Source organism: Marmota flaviventris, chromosome 4 (genome assembly GCF_047511675.1).
Source record: "Marmota flaviventris isolate mMarFla1 chromosome 4, mMarFla1.hap1, whole genome shotgun sequence".
In the NCBI taxonomy this organism is placed as follows: Eukaryota; Metazoa; Chordata; class Mammalia; order Rodentia; family Sciuridae; genus Marmota; species Marmota flaviventris.
Genome location: NC_092501.1, coordinates 91,519,479 through 91,525,508, shown reverse-complemented (window position 1 = coordinate 91,525,508; position 6,030 = coordinate 91,519,479).

Genomic DNA, 6,030 nt, shown 5'->3' with positions numbered 1-6,030 from the left:
GGTCTTCAGAAATCAAAATCAAATGTCATAACTCAATGGGATATCTCAAAGAGAAATCAAGTAGATGCAAAATCTTGTTTCTATAAATTATAGTTTAGCTCACAGGACTTTAAACATCTGCAGATGTGTCAAGCAAAAGACACTGAAATTGCTCTACCAACCTAGGTCAATTAAGGTATCATTTTTTTTTCCTTTCCATTTTAGGCTTATGGTAACTAATGTCAGCTCACATATGTCTAGTACAGGGTTAGCTGCATTGTGATCTCTGTACCCTTTGTTCCTAAAGCTAGAGTTATCAAGCAGATTCATGATAGTCTTACAAGACTGAACATTTTTGGTTAAATAACAGGAGAAACTTGTAAATGAGTCTACTAGCTCAAAATAGCAGACTTTTGTCCACAAACATGTTCTTTTATGACATGTTGTTAATGAAATAAATTTGAAGAAACAAATCAATAATTCTGATTTTAAATTATTTTGATTTTAATTATTTTGATGTATCCATCAGTTGAAAATTTTATGTGTATATCTGCCTAATATATAATAAAAAGGAGACTGTCAGAAATTTGAATTGGTAGTGACAAATATGCATTTGTAAGGGCATCATTTTTTGAGAAATAACTTAAAATGTTTTCCTAAAATGAACATGGTATGTTAAGTGGTTAGTTTCACCTAATATTTTAAGGAGGAGTGAATAGTTATGTTTAAATAGTACTGTACATGATTTATCTTGAAAGTATGTTGTACATTCAGTTCCCAAATAGTTGAAGTTGATGTGAATTTCTGAGTTGCAGTAAAATCTCTCTTGTTAAGAGATTAAGAATCTGGTAAAAATGCTTCCAATTGCAAGGTGTTTAATTGAGTTGATTTTAAGGAATTGTTTCCATGCAAAGTGGTACATGCCTGTCATCCTGTCATCTGGGCAACTTGGGAGCCTGAGGCAGGAGGATTGCAATTTCAAAGCCAGCCTCTGGCAACTTACAAGGCCCTAAGCAACTTAGTGAGACCCTGCCTTAAAAACAAACAAACAAACAAAAACATTAAAGGGGCTGGGGGTGTGCCTAAGTGACTAAGCACACCTGATTGAATCCCCATACCAAAAAAAAAAAAAAAAAAAAAAAAAGATAATATATTAAGGAATTGCTTTCATTTATGCCTACTAATGTGATCATTTATGCCTATTCCAACATTTGTGCTATTATAAGTACTCTTAATTATGAATAATATAAAAATATATTGTTATAGTTTGGATTTGAAGTTACTCCCAAAATCTCATATGTGAGAAAATGCAAGATGGTTCAGAGAAGAAATTATTGGGTTACAAGAGTCTTAACCCAATTAGTGAATTAACCACCTGATTTGATTGAATAGTAACTGAAGGCAGGTGGTTGTGGTTGGAGGAGGTGTGGCATTGGGGGCGTGGCTTTGGGGTGTGTATTTTGTTATCTGGCCAGTGGAGTCTCTCTCTCAGCTTTCTGATCATCATGTGAGCTGCTTCCCTCTACCTCACTCTTCTCTGTCATGATGTTCTGTCTCATCTTGAGCCTTGAGGAATGGAGTCTGCTGTCTTTGGATTGAGATCTCTGAAACCATGAGGCCTCAAATAAACTTTTCCTCCTTTACAGTTGTTTTGGTTGTGCGTTTTAGTCACAGCAGTGAAAAAGCAGACTAAAACATATATAGATCACTTTTTGTCCACTCATAATTTGTGCTACTATATGTACTCTTAAATTCATTGTGCGATAGCATTTAATCTAAAAAACTTAGTATTTGACGTCAAATAAATAGGAATACATAAAATGAAATCTTAAATAAAACTTACTGTCTTGAAATCTGAATTTTTAGAAAAAAAACTAATGTAAATAATTTTCTAATGTCAAAAATTCAAGAGTATGCTACTTACATCAGAAAATTTGATAAATTTAATATAAAATGTTTTACATATTTACAAAAATAATATTTAAATTACAAGAAAAGTATGAAATGTTAACGTAATTCTAATTCATTTTCAGACAAATTATATGACTGTGTAAGAATAAATGGATCTTAATCATAATTACCTTAATAAGCTTTAACATGTTGCATTCATTATACCCTGTATTTGATTTAGATTACATACATGATACTTATAATAGATACTTATTAATTTTCTTGCAAAAGAATGTTTAATAAGCATATGTGATTTTTACTTTTTAATTTACCTTAAATTAAAAAAATCATAGATATTTACATATAGTAGTATGCTTAAAGATTGACAGATTACTTATTGCATTTCTTCTTTCTGTTGTCAATGCATTTTAAATTTTTATTTTTGTTCTAAAATTAACATTAAGAATTTTAATGAATGATGTTGTTTCACTATATTTATTTTTTATATAGACCATTAGCAACAGCCCATCATGAAGACTCATAATTAATTTATTATTGATGTATTAGGAAAACATTTAGATTAGAATCAAAACCAAGCTACTTTTTCATTATTTCTATACTATTCTATATTTCCACAGCCATGAATCATTTCATAGCTTCTGTGGAGAAGACTACTACTTTTTAGAATCTGTTTTAACTAATTTGGGCCTTTCATGAACAATTATTTAAATACTTTGAAAAATAGGTCTAGTATTATGGATGTTACATAAGTTTTCAAATTATATATGCTGCCTTGATATAGTTGAGTTCTATGGAGTCCCAAAGTTCTAACTGAATCCTCTTGCTCTTGGTAGAGATGTTGCCCATCTGGTGAGAAAGGCTCACCATACTGAGAGATCCCCTTTAAGCCAGACCTGTGGCTGTTCATCTCATTCTCAAGGTAATGCTTCTCTTCTGTGACAGACAATGAAATTATTCAAATAAGCCAATCACATCCTTAGGCGGATTCAAGGGTTTCCCTGTCCTCTTGTACTGCTATGGATTCTGCGTCCCACAGCCCTGCTTGTTCACTCTGTTTCTGACTGCCAAATCTGTTCATAGTACACCCTGTTCTTTCTGCTAGGATATAAGTACGTGATTAATAAACTATCGTCATTTTCACCTCTTCAGTGTCAGTTGTCCTGTTTCACCATTCCTAGAAACCAAGACCAGGACTCCCTCCTTCACCACTGGGAAAGTATGCAAAACAATGAAAGCAGAAATAGCCTTATTTTAAAATCAGTTTTTAAACTAGGAACAAATAAACAACAGACCACAAATACCAATAGGATATATAGTTAGTAGTAGTAACTTCTATTTATATAATACAATAAAAATAAATAATTCTTTCACTATGTACATATTTCTATCACCTTTATTTAGTAAATGGTCATTAAGTTGTTTTAAACTACATTTTAGGATATTTAAACACTTAAAGTCTCCAAAGTTGTGGGGACAAGTGCATGGAGTACTGCATACATGGAATATATTAAGGGCGTCTGAGTGGCAGGACATTCCCCTCATGTTAGGTGTGTGAGCCACAGGCGGCTTAACCCCTAGGCATAGACCTGGGTGTGAGGCCCTGTGTTGCAGTCCTGGAGCTTGTTCTGTGGCCCACTCCTCCATTGGTCCCTGCAAAGACAGCAGAAATTGCATTGGTGGCTGCCTGTAATGTACTTAGCTGCTGCCCGAGTATATATACATGGTAACTGCGCAATAAACTCACACCTGCTTGGTCTCCGGAGGTCTTGATTAGCGACTCTGCAGCCACGCTCTCCACTACCCTGTTCCATGGACCTCCTGGCTGGACCAGAGAGATCCCAAGCACATAATATCAATACATTTGATCCTTTTAAAATCCTTTTTTGTTCCTGCCACTGCCTTTTAAAGTTGGAATTAGTCCACAATCGACATTATAGATTCTCAGATTTTGATCATAATGGAAGTATTTTGCTTCATAAATATCCAAATCCCAATCCAAATCTAATGACACAGTACAGAATTAAAGCTCCAAAATTTAGTTATTCTCCTAGGAAACTCATCTCTTCAGCTTTGAGTTTTCACACATCAACTGGATCTTCCCAGTGGATCCATTATTGAATAAAATAATTGTTGCAGTTCAGTGCCCAGGAAGAGTAAACATACTTCTAATGCACTTTTGAAATTTCCCATGTGTGTATATCAAATATGATAATGTGGACGAGCTTGCTATATTCTAAAATGGGAGCTACATTGGCTGGATTTTCAACCCCTTGAAAAAAGGATTGTGTCATGTTTATCTTTGTATTTCCAGGATCTGGCAGAGGGCCGGGCACAGTGCAGCTGCATAGAATTAAGCAATTAATTAATAGCATGTTTGGTTCCAAAAAGGATTTGAGGTAGTTTATAGGAAGTATATACAATAAAATAACAAAATATCAGTAAAGTCTACACATTTCATAGAGAATACAAATTGGAAACTGCCATCAGGACCCAACTTGTAGACCATAAATTCCTCAGACCCATTTTATTTTGGTTAGATTTTTAACCTTGAGCATTATGATGCAAAATTGGAAACAATACTTTGTCTAGTTTATGGGGCATGTTTTTGTGTAAGATGTATTTCATATTTGCAAAATTACAGGATACCAAAATCATAGAATTACAGTGATGTTTTCTCTTTCTACACTCTGTCAGAGAGGATAGCACAATCAGAAAATATTGTGCTTATATTGTGTTGTTAATCACCACGATTCATATCTTGTTCTTTTAAACAAATACATCACACCTTTCAAAATAGTGTATATTCATATATAAATAAGTATAGACATGCAAAATATTTTAAATGTCCTTTCCTGGGTGGTTCAATGCTGGATATAAATATCATCTTAGGACATACTTCATAAAATTAGGAGAAAGATATGGTTTTATAAGGAAAGTCAAATATTTTTAAAATCATTGAAATGAAATATATATTTTCAATATAAGTTGTAAAAGACACTAAGATGTGTCAATAATGTGTATGACATAATAGTTCATTAAAGAAAATGTAGGAATGGTTTTTTAAGGCTCTTTTCTTAATATCTTTTTTGAAGTAGCACTACTAGGCTCCAAGTAATTGTTAGATATTAAGACAGAATAATCCAAATAAAAAACTCTGTAACTATCTGGTTTAACTCATGTTTACCTTGCAGATTATTTTGAAATGTAAGTGGACTCCATATACTTTATAAACTCCCTTCATGGTACATTATAATGAAACTATCAATCTGTTTTTATAAAACATTAAGTTAAAAAATAACTGTAAATATGAATGATTTCACATGTAGAGCTAGAGATACAAATGTCAGTGTCTTCAACAACAATACCTTATTCTTAATATTTCTCTTCTTATTTATGAGAAACAATCTTTATGTGAACCTCCACCAATTCTTTTTTAAAAATATTTCCAAGTTATTCATTGTATTTGGAGGTGGTCATTTGGTATGTTGGCCAAAGGATACATAATTTAACTTAGATAAAATAATTTCAAGAGATATGTTGCAAAGCATGGTAACTATAGTTATTCACAATATACTATTGTGTTAATTAATTTAGATTACTAATTACACAATACTGTACATATTTCAAGGCAGCCTGTTGCACATGCTAGAGATATATAATTTCAGTTGTCAATTAAAATAAATGAATAACATAAAAACAAAATTAAAAGTAAAATAAGGAGAATATGAATAAAAGACAGACGGGATTGATTTCTGTACCAGTCAACTATTGAACTGCAAAATTTAAAAACTATCAAAATTCAATTTAACACTAAAGAGTTAGTATATAAACATTGATGTATAGACAATGTCAAATATAATAGAAATAGATGAGAATTTAGATCCCCAAGCATAATAATTTTAAAATATACTTCTAATCACTATAATTTGCAACTCAAAAACAATGTACATCTGATTTTAATCAATAGCTTTGTGATGATGTACAAGATACCCATTACCTATGTATGTCATGAAGATTAAGAAAGGTGGTGTTCACAGAGCGACTTTGCAAATCACCGCATCTTTGTTATCTAAATTTATAATTATTTCACTTACTTTTGACAGTTTAAAGTATTTTCCAGGAATAACCATCTGAAGTTGG